Source organism: Eptesicus fuscus, chromosome 10 (assembly GCF_027574615.1).
Source record: "Eptesicus fuscus isolate TK198812 chromosome 10, DD_ASM_mEF_20220401, whole genome shotgun sequence".
Taxonomy (NCBI): Eukaryota; Metazoa; Chordata; class Mammalia; order Chiroptera; family Vespertilionidae; genus Eptesicus; species Eptesicus fuscus.
The window spans coordinates 43,962,137-43,983,327 of NC_072482.1; positions in this window are offsets into that span (position 1 = coordinate 43,962,137).

The following is a 21,191-nucleotide window of genomic DNA, read 5'->3' on the forward strand; positions in this document are numbered from 1 at the left end:
CAAAATCTCTAGGGGATTTTCACTCTGAGAAATCCATGCACCTCCTCTGAAAAACACTGGCATTCTCCTTTCTGTCCCTCACATAGCTAGTTTGTGACATAGAGTAGACATTCAATAAATGTTTTTTGAATCAAGGAAATGTTTATTAGACCTTTCTCCAAACCATAATTACTGGTTTATGACTTTTAATTTTAAAAAGATTAACCTGAATTCATTATTGTGTCTAATTTTACTTCAAAACCCATGACTTCCATTTTCCTTGATTTTCGTATTACACTAGTATTACACTCATTAGTTATTATTCAAGTTTTTGGTTCACTTGCACACAACAAGATGAAAGAAAGGGAGATTTTCCTATAAAATGAGGAGGGAAGATGTGAGGCTTTATGTATCTGAGAAAGTGAGATTTAATAATTAAGAATAGAAAAACTGACCCAGCAGATGTGGCTCAGTGGTGGAGCGTTGATCTATGATCCAGGAGGTCATGGTTTGATTCCTGATCAGGGCACATGCCCGAGATTTGTGGACTCTATCCCCATTAGGAGGCATGTAGGAGGCAGCCGATCAATTATTCTCTCTTATCATTGATGTTTCCATCTGTCTCTCCCTTCCTCTCTCTCTCTCTCTCTCTCTCTCTCTCTCTCTATATATATATATATATATATATATATATATATACACACACACACACACACACACACACACACACACACACACACACACAGAATAGAAAAACTGAAGAAAATCGGAAAGTCTAGCATGGATAGAACTGGTTAGAAAAGTAAGAAAAGCGATGGTGGAGAAAGAAGTTCCTTGGACAGACGGCCCAAGAGTGCTTTAGAACAACTTGATTCCTTAATAGAGGAAGTGGTAGTGATAGGAGATTGGCCCACGAGTAAAAAAGGAAAGAGGTGAAAACACACAGTATATTCATTGGGTTGGACATCAGCCCAGGGCTTGAATTGTGAAGCCAGCACCCTGCAAGCCTGCCATACTAGGCTTAGACACTTCTAAGGGTCAAGAGTCACAATCTTCAGAGAAAGCCTAGTCTTTTGCCAGATGGCTGTCAATAGTTTTCCTTGCCCTGAGCTAATGTCTCTCTCCCCATACATTTCTACTCATGTATTTTAACTCTACTCCTTGGAGCCATTGGATAATGTTCACCTCTCTTATAGCAGCACCTCATTGAAGAAAACTATGTTAATTTGTGGACTATCTCTATTCAGCAAATGAATATGCTGTTGTCAGTGCTATAGCAAGCTTAATGCAAACAACTGAAATTAGAGTGCAGTAACGATGATAGCAATTTGAATGGTTCCTGAAAGCTTACGCTGCATTTCAGGGTGACAATATTGTGTGGTAGAACACAGGCCGTATTTCCCAAATCATTTTGGTAAAATAATTATGTTATAATGTACTAATCCTGCTTTCAAACATGTTAAAATGTGGTATTTTTTCCCATTTTGGTTTTTAATGCTTTATTTTTTAGGATTTAAAATTAATTTAAGGTGATTAATTTAAACTTTTGTCATTTTGTTATGGTCTTATTCAAATATGAAAAAAATAACACTTTTCTATAATTATGCTGCCACTGTTGTTTTGAATTACTCCAGCAAGAAATATGCTAGCAATAAACGTCAGCCTCTATTGCTATTTCTAGTGACTTTTTTAAAATAGAAGGTTACCTAGTGATGTTATTTTATCAACAGAAAGAAATAATTGAATTGAATTTTTAAAAATTTATCTTTAATGTTGAAAGTATTACAGATGTCCCTCTTTTCCCCCCACTGACCCCTTCCAGCCCACACCCACCCCCCAGTCCCAGGCCTTCATCACCCTCTTGTCTGTGTCCGTGGGTTATTTATATATGCATTTAAGTTCTTTGGTTAATCTCTTCTCACCCTTAATTTTAATTTTTAAAATTGTGAAATACATCACTCATGTTGAAGAGTATATTGCGATGGCTTTTTGATATGTTAACTTGGATGAATTATAGTCCCAAGAATTCTATTTCTAGTCTCTTTCCAGTTAAGGAAGGCTACCGAGATAGTCTCCCAGGACAGCTGGATGACAGAAGAGAGGCCCTGGCCATTTCTTCTTGTTATTCAATCAAACACTAATCTAAGCTCTGATGTGAAAGGATTCTGTAGATGTAAGTCAATCGGCTCTAAGCTAATCAAAAGGAAGATTATCTTATGTGGGCCCAACTTAATCAGAAGTTCTTTAACAGGACTTTAAGACTTCCCTGAGCTCAGAGACTTCAAATAGTAGCTGGGCTCACAACTTCTCTTCCCTGCCTCTCCATCTTCCTTCCTCACTGACTGCTGTGAACAATCTTCAGCCCATGCCCCCGGGATCCCAGGCTGCTCCTGACTTTCCCTTTCTGCTTGCCTGCCTATGGACTTGGCATTTGATTAGCCAGCCCCCCACTATTGCATTAGTCAATTCCTTGTAATAAATTCATTTATATCTCCTACTGGTTTTGCTTCTCTAATTGAACACTGATACACATACAAAATAATGTCAAGTTAAAAATTATTAAAACCACTGAGTCTTCATTGACATAAGCTAAGAAATAGAATATTGCCAGTTTCTTAGACTCTCCCTTTGTGTTCCTTTCTCTTTTTACCTCTCTCCCTCCCTCTTCTCCAGAAGTAACCATAATTTGAATTAAATTCTCTTTTACTACATATGCATCTCTAAGCAATATATTGGTTAAATTTTGTTTTAATTACTGATTAGGAAGCACACATCTAACTGTGTGAGGAAAGGGTAATACTGTCACTCTTAGATGAAGACTCCCAGAAGAAAATATGCCAAACATAGTAGCTGGATTACTGTCCAGAGAAATCAATGAGCAACGTCATGAATGAACATGGAAAAACAATGACAACTGAGTACCTGGCGCAGAGAGAACAGATAGAAGTAGTGTGATTCAGGAGACAGACATGTGGAAAGCTGTTGTTCCCATTCTACCATTTTTTAAACTGAGGACAGAATGCCCATAGGAGCCTGGCCCAGGTTCTTGGCTTGTCTGGACATATGTTAATGAAGCCTGCTCTCTCCTTCACACCCTGCTTCGTGGATTAGCTGAGGACACTCACCCCAGTTGAGTTCTCTTGGACCTATTCAGGAGAATTGTATGTAGCCAACAGTGAATTTAGAAGCGGATACTACTTAGGGGCCCATGCCTGGCTTCCAATTCCCTATGGTGAGCCCTCTGTTTCTCAGAGTAAGTCCCTCAACCTCTTTCCTCATGCACCCTTTTTTAATGGGCTCATGATCTAACTAGTCCAGATGGCAGGAATCATGCTGTAAATAGTGCATGGGTAGAATCTTGACTGTCTCGAGTATTCAATTTAGAAAATATATCAAAAATAGAGTTTATAGGATCTGCCGATGCATAAGATATGAGGTGAGAGAGAGGGAGGTGTCAAGGATGACTTTAAGGAATTTTGCCCGAGCCAAACAAAATGCCATTTACTTCAGAAGAAAGAGCAAATTTGGAATGAGCTCATGGTTTAATCTGGACAGTCACATGCTTGCTCCCAGGACTCTCAATCTTAAGCAAGTGACGCAGAGAGGAACATAACATCACATTCATCACAATGGCAGTGGCGGAGCTGGACCAGATTGCTGCTGGCCACTGCTGTGATTTCTGATGCCCAAATCCGGGGGTTCCCCTGATGTGGCCCAGTATCCAGGCCTGGCTCTCCAGCTTCTTACTCATTTTTATCAGCCCTCTGTAGTCTTCAATGGCTTCCCAATGAATTCCACCCAGTTTAGCTGCAGTTGCTATCTGACTGACAGGGTGGGTGAGCATGCTGCGAGGCATTATTTTATAGTCAGCTGGTGGTCTCAGAACAATTGGCATCCTGCTGCTGTAGCAACTCAACTAACAGAAGATAGCTGGAGTTTCTATAACATAAAATGTGATGTGTATGTTTAACCTAAAATATATTGTTTTATGGGAATACTGAACATCATACTAATCCCTGCCTGTCAGGTCTCCCATCTTTATCAGATCTCCCTGGAAACCATGCTTACAGGAAAAAACAATCTTGACAGTATTCTTAAACTTGATCCAATGATGAGGGTTATAGAGATTTTAAAATAATAATAATAATGACCTGAAGTATAAACAGATTGTCTTACACCAGTGATTCTCAACCTTTCTAACGCCGCGACCCTTTAATACGGTTCCTCATGTTGCGGTGACCCCCAACCATAAAATTATTTTCGTTGCTACTTCATAACTGTAATTTTGCTACTGTTATGAATCGTAATGTAAATATCTGTGTTTTCCGATGGTCTTAGGCTCTACAGCAGCGGTTCTCAACCTGTGGGTCACCCCACAGGTTGAGAACCACTAGCAGTGTCACCTAAGACCATCGGAAAACACAGATATTCACATTATGATTCATAACAGTAGCAAAATTACAGTTATGAAGTAGCAACGAAAATAATTTTATGGTTGGGGGTCACCGCAACGTGAGGAACTGTATTAAAGGGTCGCGGCATTAGAAAGGTTGAGAACCACTGTCTTACACCAAAGTGCAATTTAGTAAAAATATTCTTGGTGTGTGTGTGTAGGAGCAATAATCTAATATTATTTTTTAATTTTGGCATTTTATTTTTTATATTGTATTTTATTGTACATTTTCTTAAAAACCACCTCAATTTTGTGTGTGTGTTAAATAAGACAGGGAATATATTAATCAATCAATCTTCATGAAAGATTATAATTAAACTACACAAATCCATGTAAGTCTTCATTTTAAAGATATTCTACAGGTTATATCAAGCATCAAAGCCCTCGTTGAAAAATTATTTCTTCTATATAATCTAACATCAACTTACTTTGACTTATCGTAACTCTCACTTGACTTATCATTAATAAGTCTATCATCTTTGAACAGCCTATCATCTTTATGTCAAACTATGTAACTTATAAATTTTCACTTTATGGATTATTAACTTCATTGAGTTCCTTTATAATAAGTAGGATTTTCTAGTGTTTCCTATTTACCTGTGAATCACTATCTATCCAAGTGTTATTATCAGAGATAGAACAATTGTTAAAAGAGTAACAGATAATCTGCTTTCACATATATAGACACATTTGTATATTCTGAAAATGCCTCTTTACCAAAAGGAGTTATTTTTCCTAATTTGGACAATATTCTCTTTATAATTGCAGACCACATTCCTACCACGTCATTTCATCTTGAAAAGATATAACTTTGTTCAACATCAAGGGAACTGGGTAATATTTGGTGGCGTGAGGATGGGGGATTCCAGAGGGCAAGGCTCCTTGATGTTAAAATTTGGAGAAATGGAAATTGCATAATGCCAAGTATCCTTACAGTAGAAGTGTTGGGGTAATGTGGAATGAATCTTTAAGAACTCACAAAGACTCAGAATTACTCTTCTTCATGGCACCTCAGTATCACAGATACTTTATACAGCCTCATCCAGCATAGTACCATGGAAGACAGAGAGGGAAGCAGAGGGAAAGCTGGGTGTGTGGGGGGTGGAGGGGTGGGGGTGGAGAGGACAGCACATGTGTCAACATCACAGAGACACTGATACAAGTGGCTCCTGGGGAAAGAGGAAGAGCATCTTGGAAGGACCAGTGGCCCTTCAGGGAGGGCTAGGGATGGGATTCATATCTCCCCACAATCTTCATCCTAAATCCAGCCCCCATCATCATCCCCCAAAAATTAATTTAAAAGATGTGTATTTTCAGCCCTGTGAAGGAATCACAAATATTTCTTAGTGAATTAAACTGACATAGCAATGAAATAGTATGGCCCATTAACAAGATTATTTGAAGAGAAAGCTTTGAGAAGACGATTCATAATTATTTCTGAAATTAGCCTGCTGTTTTAGATGTGACTGAAGCAACAGATCCATATTGGAGTAGTCAGGCATCATAATGAGCCTGCTACCCCAGTCATTTTCTCTTGCTGTTAATCCTCAAGATTACTGAAGTGATTTATTTTCTTGGCAGTACCATAGCTTTGGCGGTGGAATTAACTACAGGGAAATTATATTTGTATTAGCATCTTTCAGTATTGTCCCTCTCTTCATAACATAAAAACAATACAGTAAACAATGCTCTTCTTGACAGTGCAGCAACAGTAATTCTCAACACGAGTCTCACACTTTCACAGGTATGAATGCCTAAAATTGACCACTAAAACTTAATGAGGCTTAAAACTTTCCTGCTCCAAATCAGCTTTATTTCTTTTCCAAAAAACATTTAAAAAACAACATGCCCATCATAGTAGCCTAAGATAGTTTTATTTAAAGACAATATTGTCTTTCAGATATCCAGCTGCCCATCTAACCTTAAAACAAATGAATGGCATCCGACAGGACTCTACAATGGCTGCTGTATAAGGTTCCACCTCTACAATTTCACTTCTTTTGTTTCCTCACCTGAGATACCCCCATCTTCTCTTTCTCCTTATCTAAATTTTATTCTAGGTGTTAATTACATTCTTAGACCCATATTCTAATAGCATATTATTTTACAAGGAGACTGATGTTTATCCAGTTAACAAACATTGTCATCTATTAAGTTTCAGACAGTATGAACTGGAAATGTGGAGATTTTAAGGGGAAAAAAAAAGTGATTGCTATCCTTCAAGAGCAAGCAAGAGTCTGCCTGCCCTCTATAGATATTTATTGAAAGAAAGCATGGATTTGCTCCACCGTTGCATGTGTCTGTGTTATGATTCTCTTCTTAGGGCTTTCTAGAGCAATGAAATCTGGCATGGACACTTGCCTTGGTCTGTTTGGGCTGTTATAACAAAATACCATAGCCTGGGTGCTTGTAAACAATGATTTCTTACAGTTCTTGAGGCTGGGAAGTCCGAGCCATGGCGCTAACAGATTTGGCATCTGGTGAGAGCCTACTTCCTGACTCCTAGATGGCCATCTTTCCTCACCTGGCAAAGGTGGCCAGGGATCTCTAATCCCATTATGTGTTCTCTAATCCCATTCATGAAGGCTCTGCCCTTATGATCTATTACCTCCCAAAGGCCCATCTTCTAAAATTATTACCCCTTAGGGATTAGAATTTCAACATAGGAATTTTAGGAGGACACAAATATATGGTCTGTAGCCGTGGTCGGCAAACTCCGGCTCGCGAGCCACGTGTGGCTCTTTGGCCCCTTGAGTGTGGCTCTTCCACAAAATACCACGGCCTGGGTGAGTCTGTTTTGAAGAAGTGGCGTTAGAAGAAGTTTAAGTTTAAAAAATTTGGCTCTCAAAAGAAATTTCAATCGTTGTACTGTTGATATTTGGCTCTGTTGACTAATGAGTTTGCCAACCACTGGTCTATAGTATTAGCCCAATTTTTTAAAAGTGTCTAAAATCTTATAATCTTCTTAACCTATGTATATAATAAAGTTCCAGTTGATTCTTTTTCAAACAATTGATGCAAAAATAATTCACAAGAAAGCTATAGCTAATCATGTCTACAAATGATAGAGGATCCCTGCACAAATGAGTTAGTAACAAAAAATATCCATTAAAATAATTACATAGATTAATTTCTAGATCAATAAACTGTTCTCTCTGAACATGAAGATAAATTTAACTGCACACTTAATTAATTTCAAAGCTAATGATAGGAGGAATATAAGCATAATTTAGATTTATATAATATAGTAAAAGCAGGCTTCATCAACTATTGTAATGAAATATGTGGCAATTTTGTCTACATTAAACACTTATTGAAGAACTTGAGCCTCACCTTTTAATCTAAAAACAAACAAACAAACAAACACCCAAAATAACCTATCAATGGTTATTATTATTCAGTGATTGTTATTCAGGTTAAAAATGTTATATAGCAGGTCACGGTGTGGAGGCAGAAAAGTGGAATTGGGCACCAACCCCTGGTAGAGGGCAGATCATCAGCACAGAGAGGACTTAGAGGCAAAAGGAGTCCCTATACCCGTTCAGTGTTCAGTACTTCCTCTCCTTAGCCTGAAGGGGGCTTGCAAGTCAATCCCAGCTTATCCAGCAAGTTTGCAGAACACTGATGCGGGAGACCTGATAAAACTGCAGGGGAAATAAAAACGTGTCATCGGAGCACCAACTGCATTTTAAAAGCATTTGATAGAAAACATCAATGTCCCTGCCAAGTAGTCCTCTTCTTTCTTTGAACCATCTCGGTGATAATAAGTCTATCGTTTCCCAGGGCAGTTGAATGTATATTATGACAATTCTGCCTCTTAGACCATATTTGTATCATGAGGTAAAGTGTGGCTTCCCTTGGTTCTATCCATTGGTCCTAATACTAGAGTTTCAAGGGCCAGTGTTACATTCTTCCTCTATGTGGTAGCTCTTCAAAATCAGAAGACAGCTATCATACCCATCTTCTTTAGATTTTTCTTCTCCAGGCTAAAAAATGATCTTTTGTTTAAAAAGAACTGGTAAGCATGTTTTTAAAATATGGCATGGCTTTAAGTTGTGGTAGAATAATTAATAATTTGAACTAGCCGCCACTTTGTTCCTTCTAATAATTTCTCTGCTCGTCCCACAGTATTCCCATCCCATATGATGTTCAGTGTTCTTGCCTCAGATTAAAGACGTGACAACAGAAAGTGCTGAGAAAAAGATCTTATCCTGGATTTTGAGTTTCAAAAAGCATAATCTCTGAGAAGAGAAAAAATTCATGGCATATTAGACATGTGTTCCCCACTCCCAACACCTAGGCTAGAAAAGAATTGCCAGGGTTTGAGTTGGGTAATAGAGAGGAGGAGGACAAGGGAGAATTAAGAGGGAGAAAGCCATAGAGCTAAGACTGAGAGGGTCTCTACCACAGTGACTCCACAAGCATAGACGAAGTCAGCATCCTCAGACCACCCAGGTAACAAGCTCCCTCCAGTAGCCTTGCCTGCAGCCCTGTGGGAGGGAGTCCACATCTGCAAGCTGTAATTTTCTCAAGTGAGTGAGCCCATGGAGGTTATGAGAGCCCCAAGGCCATTATCCTTCTCAATAGCTGGGAGGCCTTCCTTCAACAGCAAGGCTACTTTGTTCTACCTGAGAAACACCACCATTGCTCAGTGTCTGCCAGTCCTTCTCATGAGACACTTCTTTTTAATGCCCTGGGCATAAGCAAGGGCCAGCAAAGAAGAGCACAGAGCTTTTTCCAGAGTAGTTCCCAGGACAGAGGGCAATGCCATGGTTCTGGTCTACCCATGCAGCTTCCTTTATTGTGGTATCCTATATAATAAAAGGATAACATGCAAATAGACCGAACAGCAGAACAACTGAACAACCAGTTGCTATGACATGCGCTGACCACCAGGGGGTGCGCACAGAACATGGCGGGCATTGACCGTGGCAGGATGGTGGAGCAGGTGAGCGAGGGTGCCAGACCAAGGCAGGGTGCCGGTCACTGTCATCGGGGCGAGCCTCTGGTGGTTACTGAAAATTCTTTGTTCCCACACGCCACGGTCCTGCCTGGTGCTTGCACCTGCTGCCAACGCTGGGCCCGCTCGCACCCACTGCCGGCGCCTGGCCCCAGCCCTGATCGCTCAGCGCCATCAGTGGGTTTGAGCGGCGGCTGCAGGCCCTGATCACCCCTCAGGACTTCTCCACCTCCCCCTGCTCCTGAGGGGTGATCGGGGCTGGCAGCCACTGCTCACACCTGCTGGCAGCGATGGCCCCGCTCGCACCCGCTGCCGGCGCTCAGCACCAGCCCCAATCACTCAGTGCTGTCAGCTGGTGCAAGTGGGGCTGGAGCCATCAGCACATGGGAGTAGCAGTGGTGGGAGGGGGGCTGCCAGCAGACAGGGGACTGGGGGCTGTGGTGGGAGGGGCTGGGCAGGGACATGGAGGATGGGCCGAGATCTGCCCCTGTGCCTGCCGCAGCCTCCTGGCCCACAGTTCTTTCAAGGTGCATGAATTTGTGCACTGGGCCCCTAGTTTTAGAATAAAATCCATCAGCAAATGGAGGCTTAATGTTAATAACATTCTATTTATCAAAATAGAATGAGAAGAAAACTCAAGGGTCAGGGGACTTTCAAAATTGTTTCTTTATTTTATTTTTATTTTTTAAAGAGGCAGGAAGCATTTTACTGATGGTAAAGAGGTTATGTTGATCACATTACTTTGTATTAGTTTCTAAAGAATACCTTCACATGTAAATAGATCAATTGGTTATTTTTCAATATCATTGTCACATATAATCATAAAAGCGCTATGATGATTTATTATGTGCTTTTTTCTTTTCAAATTTGTTTTTTTTAAAATTATCTTTGTTGTTAAAAGTATTGCAGATGCCCCCTCTTACTCCCCATTGACCCCCTCCACCTTGCACTGGCCCCACCTCTCCTCCCCCAAAGGCCTTCACCACATTTTGTCTGTGTCCATGGGTTATACATATATGCATTCAAGTTCTTTAGTTAATATCTTCCACCACCACCCCTTCCCTCTGAGATTCATCAGTCTGTTGCATGTGTCCATGTCTCTGGATCTATTTTAACTGGATAAAGAAGATGTGGTACATATATGCAATGAAGTACTGCCATTTGGGACAACATGGATGGATCTTAAGAGTATCAATGAAAGTTTTCTGAATAAAGAAGTTAATAAATGCAATATCAATGATAAAAAACTTTATAAATATTTATTGTGCATTAATTTAGATAAGCATTGTTTTGATTATATAATTGAAGTTAATAAAGATGCAAAGGAGTAATAAGATTAACCACCCAAGAAGCATTTATCTCGTAATTGTTTAAAGAACATCTCCATTCTTGCTTTTTGTAATTTCTCTCTGTCCAGCAGAGGATAGGAGCTCTCTGGTATGTGTGTGTGTGTGTGTGTGTGTGTGTGTGTGTGTGTGTCTGTATGAATCAAGCCCAAAGCTTCATGAACACATCAATGAGGCTGCCATCTTCAAGAAAGGAGGATGTGTATAAGTTTAAGTAGTAAAACTTTAAAGTAGGAGTTGTCTGTTTGAAATGTGACTAGGGGATATTTCACAGGAAGGAGGCTTCCTGAGTCCTTGCCTAATGAGGACTACTGCAATCCACCTCCTTCCTCCCAGCCTCCCTCACCAACCCCTCTTCCACATCTGCATTTTAGGGGGAAAATGTAAGGGAACCACATTGCAGAGGCACACCACCTACTCCTCTCAGTAATCTTCCTTGGGAAGTTTGCATGATCTCACCTAACAAATACTGAATATTTGAAACCATCAATTACAAGTTAAGAAGGTAGTTTTCTGTATTACTGTCAGATTCCTTCATGCTACATCCCACAAGTATACTTGCTCCCTTCTGGAGTCTCCTCCTCCTCCTCCTTTTTATTCTCTCTCTCTCTCTCTCTCTCTCTCTCTCTCTCTCTCTCTCTCTCACACACACACACACACACACACACACACACACTGTTTGCATAATTTTGGTTGAAATTTACAGCCCAGAAATATGCAGAGACAGTGCCTGGTAAACCAAAGTGCATAGCAGTATTCAACATGCCTGTGAGAAAAAGAAAGATGGGTAACAAACTCGTTTTCAACACTGCCTTGCCCAAGAGGAATTACTTTGCTTTACTTGATTAAAATTGCAGGTGACATGACTGTCCCTTGAAAAGAAAACGTGCTCCAAGTCACTATATTATGGCACATTTTCATAATCAATGTAAGAGATTTCAGAACCAGGGATTTCTGTCACACATGATGGTCTAATCAAATTAAGATAAATGAATACATCATGACTATATATTAAATTTAATCAAAGGCATGGACTGCATGTATGACATTTAAATCAGAAGTGGCCATCTCTGTTTATCTAATCCAGTCACTTCTGGATCCCCAAGAAGAATAGTTGCATATCTTATAACATAACATCATAGCATAACGTAACATAACATAACATAACATAACATAACATAACATAACATAACATAACATAACAGTAGGAAAGAAGTAGGTAAAAGGACATCTAGTGAAGAAATGGGGAGTAAAGGAGACTAGATGGGAAGGCAACAAAGGGATGAATGAGTTAAAAAAGAAAAAGAAAGTATAGCCGGGCAGAATGGGAAGAAAGGCTTCTCAACTCTTGCCAATAGTCTCTAACTCACTTTGGCCTTCACAATAAGCACATTGGGTAGGAATTTGTGTTCATCTGCTCCCTGATTCAAATATTTATTTAAAACCTGCTCTGTGCCAGGCCTTGTTCCTAGGTTCTGGGAAGAAAACAGAGGACAACAGGGATTTTGCCTTTTCTATTCTATAACTTATAGTTTAGTATGGAGTGACATGAACAGCAACAAAGGAAGAAAATTAAGTAAATAGGACAGATTTTAGAGATGAATCTAACATTTTAGAGCTTATGTTTAATTCCTTTTGCTGCTATAATAAATTATCAAAAATCCAGTGGCTTAAAGCAACACACATTTATTCTCTTACAGTTGTGGGCCGTCAGGCTGGTTCCTTCTGAGGGCTCTAGGAGATCCATTTCCTTGCCTTTCCCAGCTTCTAAGCCTGCCAGCACTCCTCACCTCATGGCCTCGAATTGCTTTCTGTCATCACGTCTCCATCTCTGACCTGGCTCTCCTGTTTTCCTCTTACAAGGACTCTTGTGATTAAATTGGGCCCACCTGGAAAAGCCAGGACTGTTTCAAAATCCTTAACTTAATCATATCTACCAAGTCTCTTTTGGCATGTAAGATAACATACACAAAGGTTCCAGGGATTAGAATAGGGGCCCCTTTGAAGAATCATTATTCAACTTGCCACAGGGTCCTAAGTGAATTATTCAAATTCCCACATCTGGTAAAACCTCCAGTCTTCTAACTCCAAATGCACTCATCTTTCTTCTTTGCGATGGCTGAATCCCTTCACCCTCTCTTCTTCCTCCATCTGCTGAAGACAGAGTCCATTTTGATGTTCTTTGATGCTTTCTTACATTTTTAGTTACCCTCCTTCACTTATGTAGTGTTCTGAAGCTGGTGAGAATAAACCCAGTTTGTTCTAAGGTAACAGTAACTGACAACTGGTTAATACGTCTACCCATTCAACAAATATTTACTGGGTGCTACTTCTGTGCTAAATGCAGAACTGGAGCAGAAAACAACAGATGTTGTCTTATTGGAACTTTTCCTCTTGTGGGAGATATAGATATTAAATTATCTAACCCATAGGTAATTATGCATTCTAGTAAGAGGTAAGAAAGAAATGAAAAGGGTTTGATGGCAGATTATAATTTGACGATTTAATTAGGCAGGGAGATCAGGAATGGACTTTCTCGGGGGGGGGGGGGAGGGGGGACATTGAAGCACAGAGTGAAGGATGAGCAGAGCCTTCCATGTGAAGGGAGTGTGGGCAGAGGAAGATTATCTCTGTGTGTAGGTGGGCGAGGGCGCTGTTACAGGCAGGGCAAGCTCAAAGGCTCAAATGGAAAAGCGCTTGATAACTTGGGTAATTATTTTAAAATTTGTGCGGCTGGAGAATAATGAGTGAGGTAGTTAGGGGTGGGGTGGGGGGGGAGTCTAAGATAAGCCTGATAGGTAGGCAGAGTGTAGGTGATGCAGGCTACAGACCATGGGAATGAGTTTGGATTTTAATTTATTTTTATTTTTTCATTCATATTATTTTTCTTTTCTTTTAAATATTTATTGTTGAAAGTATTATCTATGTCCCCTATTTCCCCCTATTGACTCCTTATAACTCATCCCTGCCCCCCTCCCCCACACCCCAGGCCCTAACCACCCCATTGTCTGTCCATGGGCTATGCATATATGCATACAAGTTCTTTGGTTGATCTTTTCCCACACACCCACCCTTCCCTGCCTTCCCTCTGAGATTCGACATTTTATTTTAAAGTGCACTGGGAAGTAATTAAAGGATTTTAAGGTGAGATGAGAGTGATTTAATCATATTTATGCTTTTAAAAGATGACTTTGGCTGTTGTGAGGACAGATTGTAAAACAATCCAAGGTGAAAGCTGAGAGACTCCTAAGGAAGCTCCTGTACTGGAGAGGGAGAAGATGGTAGCTTGGAGCAGGGCTGGGCTGGGAAGGAGGTGAAAAGTGGAACGACATGAGATGGATTTTGTGGTAGAAGCAACAGGATTTGCCGAGGGACATGGTCTGGGGAGTGAGGGCACATACATATCAAGTTGGATTCGCAGGTTGCAAGCTTGAGAATCTAGGTAGATGGTGGGACTGTTTATTGAGATGGCAAAGACCAGAAGAGAAATGACATCAGAACAGAACATCAACACATTTCCTTTTAGACCCCTTACGTTTGAGGTTTTTTTGTGAAATTTTAATTGAAAATATCAACTAGGCAATAGGATAAATGAGTCTGGAGGTCAGAGAAGAGGCAGACACAAATTTAGAACTTATCACCATAGGATAGTATTTAAAGCTCTGGGAATGGGTGAGATTAGCTAGGAAGGGAGTTCGGAAGCAGAAAATGAAAGGGCTTAGGAGCAAGCCCTAGGAAATCCGAGTGTTTGGAGTTGAAGGAAATTCAGGGAGGAAGGGGGCTGAGAATCAGGCAGAAGATGTAGAGGAAAATCAGAGAAATACAGTGTCAACAAAGCCAAGAGAAGAGCGTTTTGAGAAAAGCAGGCGGTTAACAGTGACTGTTGTTTTGGCAACAACAACAGAAAGTATCCTCCAGGAGAGCACTTTCTAACTCCACAACAGACAAGTACAACCACAGATTACATGTAAAGAGGAGGTGTTTTTCTTCCAGGCCAGTCTGTTGTCCTGTTGGACATAAACTCACAGAACATCAGGCAAGATCACTCTGACACCACGAAAAGGGGGTTAAAACAAAATCACCATGCAACCTACAAAATATCAAGCATCCTGTTCTTGGCTAAAATGAAGACTGCAACTTCTTCACCAATGGCAGCTTTATCCCCATTCTGGTCTTTCTCATTGATCAGATTTATTCAGGTACTCAATCATAGAGTTGCTCCTGCTTTTTGACAGCACTCAATCTTGAGCGAGCCCCTGCTACCTCCCCCAAATTATCCACCCAAAGCCTATAGCCAAAGCTCTTTCTAACACCCTCTTGCTGTGGGGCCTCACGATTCCCCTACAGTGAGCATTCTCCTCCAGGGAAATCGGTCTGTAAGGAGTCCTGCTGTTCTTTGGCTTAAGGGCATGGACATTTCTAGTCCCTTAAAAAACTGGCAATCCATGCTTGATAAACACATGTAACTCGGTTAATAAAAATACTAAGTTAACCAGAACTCGCCATTCTCCAATCATTCAAGATGAATTATATCTATTGGTATACAAAGGTTGTTTATTATTGCTCCTAATATATTTGGATCGTAACTTCCTCTTACCTACGTAGGATCTTGGTCTCACTGAGACCTCAAATACCTCTCAAGACCTTTATTTTGTTCCGTGTTCCTCACATAGTACAACTGATAATTCCTTCCCCCCACCCATCTCACATGCTATCAAATTGACTTATCACTGGTGATGTGAACCTTGATCACTTGGTTTAGGTGGCATCTGTCAGGTGTTTTCATTGTGAAGTTACTAATTTTTCCTTTCTGTACTATATTCTTTGGAGGCAGGTCATGAAGTCCAGCTCACTTGCAATGTGAGGGAAATTAAGCTCCATATAATAAGAGTGGGGAGTAGGAAGTATATTACTTGAAAGTGTTTTTTATGGAAGATCTGTCCCTTTTCCCCTGTTTATTTGTACATGTATTTATATCCGGATGGACACTTGGATATTTATTTTGTTCTCTGGGTTAAAATCCAATACAAGGTTATTTATTTTGTTGCTCAAATTGTTTCAGCTTTGTCTACTGGTAGCTCTTCTCACCCAAGCAACTCTTTCATTTGGTCTATGATACATCTCTGGGCAACCATTCTGACTCCTGTTGATTGGAGAATAGCCACTGTCAAGGCTTCTTGAATCCACACATTCAAAAAGATGCTTTTAAAAAATAAGAATTTCTACATTATCTACAATAATAAGTGAGAATAGCATATGTGCCTATATTACTCAATACATAAAAAAATTTCTGTGAACATTTAAAACATATACAGCTGCCACATATTTGAATTTCAGAAAGTAAGTATACTGAAATCTTCATATCATTTATTTCTCCAACTTTCAAATATCTCAGTTTCATAAGGAGTAGATTTTTTTCTTTGGCTGAAATAAAAATAAGCCATTTCAAGTCATAGGAAGGCCTATAAGAGAAAATCCAGACTCTTTTCCTTTCTGTTTTTGTCCAATATTTGCTTTCCTAGCTTTTGAGAAGAAGTCTCCCAGTCTCCTATACCTTTACATTTTTAAGCTTTCCCTGAAAGAAAAGATTCTTCCAAGAAGGATCTGTTTCTCAAAAAAAAAAAAAAAATACTAATAACAAGTACTACATCACATCAGATTTAAGAACATTTTGAATGATGTAAGTTTTGTCTTTCTAAAAGTGACTTACATAATAAAAACACAAGTCTGTCCAAGAGTACTTCCCCCCCCCCACTTCCAAAAAACTTCACTCTGAGCTGACTGCACAGATGGTAATCAACAGAGTGAAAGAAAGGACGCTTAATTAGGAGGTGTACTTGCTTCATCATTGAAATCATTTGATGTTGGAATAAAGAATTCTAAAATCTGAGTTGTAAACCAGATTGGGAAGAACAATGAAAAGTATGAGATTTTGAGGAAAGAAAAGACAAATGGAAAAAAAAAAACATGGACTAGAGATGTGCAAGAGTAACCAACTGGTTTATCACAGAAATTGTACTTAAGTTGGGTTCCCAGTGAGGGCTCATGATGTCTGACCTGTGCAGTTGCCCAGGGCCCCAAGCTCAGAAGGACCCCATGCTTGGTTTATGCTCTGTTGTCACTGCCTTGACATTATCAATAATTACTGAACAAAGGTCTGTGCATTTTCACTTTGTACTGAGTCACACACATCATGTAGGTGGTCCTTCACCCAATTCAGTTTTCCCCGGGCTTCTTCTCAGCTGCCTCATCTCTCAATTCCACAATTCTCATTTTCTAGCACCAACAAAAGAGTGAAATTGGCTCTCTCATTTGCAGACATCTTGAAGCTACAGTCAGATTCCATTTGCAACCTAGATGTTACAGTAACTTTCATTTCACTGTTTCTGCTCATCTATCTACTTAAAACAAATGGAAATCTGCCTTTTCTTTAGGTCCAAGAGGACATGCCCTTAAAACATTCTACTCAAGCCACCTGATTCTGCCCTTTAAAAAAAATCAACTTTGATAATGTTTTCAAGACCTATATGTGCAAAGCACATATGTGAACAGAAAAGGACAAAAGGCAGAAACTCCTCTCAGAGGAATTTGCAAACTAAAGATGAAGGCAGATGTGACACAAATAAGGGGGGTGATCGACATTTGGGAAGGTGAGAAAGAGGACTGGGGGGGGGGCAGATGGAGCAGTGGTTATTGTGGGCTGAGTCCAGATTCAAAATGATAACAATGGCATCGTGGTTTGTGAGAGACACTTCCAAACTGTCTCAAGGACAGAGGAATAAGCACCCCTTAGCTATAAAACAAAAGCAACCTACTTCATGGGGCGAGTTTTAAATCCTGTAGAGAAAGCTTGAAGGAGGTTCCGTGTGCCCTTGTAATAAGTTTATGAGGGATACAGGGCAAGGGCTCAGCCAAGGACATGCCATCAGTCTAAAGCGCTGCGTTGGGGGTGAGTGAGGACAGGAGTGCATATGTCAGTGAGGAGTCTCATCCAGTTCACTCCCACGCTCTCAGCCCCTGCCCTCTATGAGGAGCTCATCTCCACTAGCAGCCCAGGTGCCCACCAATAGATGAGAGGATAAAAAAGCTGTGGTTTGTTTGCACAAGGGAAGGCTATGCAGCTGTAAAAGAGAAAGATCTCTTACCCTTTGAGACAGCAGGGAGGGACCTGGAGAGTATTATGCTAAGGGGAATAAGCCAGTCAGGGAAAGGTAAGTATCAGATGATCTCACTCATATGTGGAATCTAATGAACAAAATAAACCGATGAACAAAGTAGATCCAGAGATGCAGAAGTATGGAACAGACTGTTGAATCTCAGAGAGAAGGCGAGAGTGGGTTGATGGGAGGGGAGAGATTAACCGGGGAACCTATATGCATATATGCATAGCCCATGGACACAGAAAATAGTGTGGTGAAGGCCTGGGGGGAGAGGGGATGGGAAAGGGGTCAATGGGAAAAAAAGGGGGATATCTGTAATAGTTTCAACAATAAAGATAAATTTTAAAAATATAATAAAATAAATTTCCTCCTTTTACTTTACATTTATTTTGTTCTGCTTTTTTCAGTTTATTGAGTTGAATTATTAGCATATTACTTTTTATTATTTTCCACTAAGTAGTTTAATGTTCCTCATCATCCATAGTCTTTAATGTCTACTTGCTCTCTGTTTCTCTGGAGTTGTTTTGGCTATAATTTTTTTTTCTTACCCAATAAAGTTTTTATTTTAGCATAGTTTTAGGTTTACAGAAAAGTTGTAAAGATAATACAATTACAAATCCCACACACATTCTCCCCTTTTTTAAAAATATCTTACTTTGGTGTGGTATATTTATCACAACTAATAAGCAACTATTGATACATTATTATTATCTACAATCCACTCTTTATTCAGATTTCCTTGTTTTTCCCCTAAAGTCCTTTTTCTGTCCCAGAAATCCATCCAGGACACTACATTGCTTTTAGTCATCATGTTTCTTCAGGTTCATCTAGACTGTGACAATTTCTCAGACTCTCCTTGTGTTTATGACACTGACAGTTTTAGAAGTACTGGCCAAGTTTTGTCCCCCAGTTGGGATTTTGGTAATTCCTGATAATTAACTAAGTTTATGGGTTTTGGGAGGAAGGCAACGTAGCAATGGGGATATATCAAATGGACACAGGAGCCAAGAGAAAGAGCTCCCAATGGACAAAGCTGGAACAATTTGAGTAACAAAATGCATAACTTAGTATGAATTGTAACCCCAAATATAAAATAAATATACATGAGTCCATAGTAATATGAAGAAATAATTGATTGAATTAGTCAATAAAAGGGAGTGATAGACAAATCTTCTTTGCTAAAGAATTCCAAGTAACTTATAGTAGATACTTTGCTTTATAAGAGGTGGAGCATACCTCCCTACTCCTGAGTATGCTGGAATTTGTGGGTTTTCTCTCTCTCCAATTTTCACGAAATTTTTAGTTGGCGTGTTGTGTGTTTTTGTTTTTGTTCTATGTTTCGCTCAATATTTTTCTAAAAGAGAAGTGGGAGGTTCACAACTAAGGTGCTACCAGATCCGACTTGGAAAATGCTCCTGAGGTGAGTGAGGTGAGCAAAGAACTAAAATTTGAATTTTAAATCATTTTCCTTTAAAAATAATTTTTTTTGTTAATCTTCACTGGATGATATTTTTTCCATTGATTTTCAGAGAGGGTGGAAGGGAACCAGGGAGGGAGGGAGGGAAGAGAGAAACATTGATGTGAGAGAGACATATGGATTGGTTGCCTCTCACATGTGCTCCAACCGGGGCTGGGGTTGAACCTGCAACCTAGGTACGTGCCCTTGACCGGAAATCGAACCTTCGACCCTCTGGTACACAGGCCAACACTCTAACCACCGAACAACACCAGCCAGGGCTAAATAATTTTCCTCTTGAGCCAGCTTCTGCCCCTATGTTGGTGGAATAGTTAAGCACTCTCACATATCTCTGTGGTTCCCTTCCCCAGCCCCCCATTTTATAGAATTATTTAATTTTAAAAAAGTCTTTTGATAATAAACATAATGGCAAAATAAAAATAACAGTTTTCATCTTATAACTTACAGTTTTAAGAGAATTTGTAATTGCTTAGTTCTATATCTAAAGAGTTCAAACCACCCTTTTGATAGACATGCTGATTTTGACTTATGCTCTCAGGGTGAAAGCAGGATACCTCTACTATATTCAGCGTGATAGAATCACCTTTCTTGATTATACTAGAGGCCCAGCGTGCAATTGAAATCTCGAAAGGAGGTGCCCCACCTCCCGCCGTGTGAGGAGGCACCCCATGGGTGGCTTGGACCCGTGCCTGACCCGTGTAGCGCTGGCCACCGCGTTGTGTCTGCTGAGGTCGGGGCAGGCGCTCCTGTGTGTTGTGTCTCTGCTCCGGCCTACCCCAGCCCCAGCCTCTCCATGTGTTGTGTCTCCACTCTGGCCCGCCCCCAGCCCCAGCCTCCCCACGGCCCCTGGGGCTGGGGGCCCCACGCAGCTCCTCCTGAGCAGTCATGATGCAGCCTCCTCCTAAGCGGGTCATGACACCCGGCTAATTAGCATATTCCCTGTTTACAATTCTTTTAACAGCAAGATCTAGTACAATATTCCAGAACATATATTGAAGGTGATATCGTATCATTTGTCATAATAAAAATCCAAGTTATATGAAGAACACATGAACCACTTTATTACGTTGTATATTATTGTCTTCTAAGCTGTTAGTTGCTAAGTAGATACAGAAAAGGAAATGACTGAATTGCACAAAGCTACATAATGACATTAGGAGTTAGGTAGACTACAGCGGAACCTACAATTTCAGGGCCCAGGAAAAGAAGAGTGTGTTTTATAGTGCTGTGGGCTGGTTGCATCTTTGGAGAGTCATGGAGGAATTTGTAAGAGTATGTTTGAACTGCCACACTAAGAAGAAAATTGAGCAGAGGGTATTTAACCTTAAAGTAGCAAAAAGTAATGGTAGTATTTGTTTTTAGTGATTAAATTTCTTTTGTTTAATGTGTGATTTAAATATTCTGGATGTTTCAAAATAAACCTGGAAGAAGTAAGCCATCTCCCTTTTCACACAGCATGTGATTAGATTCGATTTATATTAATAATCCAGTGGGCACTTCAAAATAACTGTAGCATAGAATAATGACTGACTTCTTCCCACGTGAAAAAACTAATTTAGGCTCACTGAATCCTAGCAAATTCACATGGTAGCATGTCCGTTTTAGGCCTTTAAGTTTTATACAGAGTGTGACTTCAATTTTATTTTATTATTTTTTATTTTATTATTTTATTTCTTTACTGTTGAAAGTATTACATAACCCCCCTTCCCCCCCCCCCCGCCCCATTCGCCCCATTGACCCCTTCTGGCCCACCCCCGCCCCCTGTCCCAGGCCTTCACCACCCTATTATCTATGTCCATGGGTTATGCATATATTT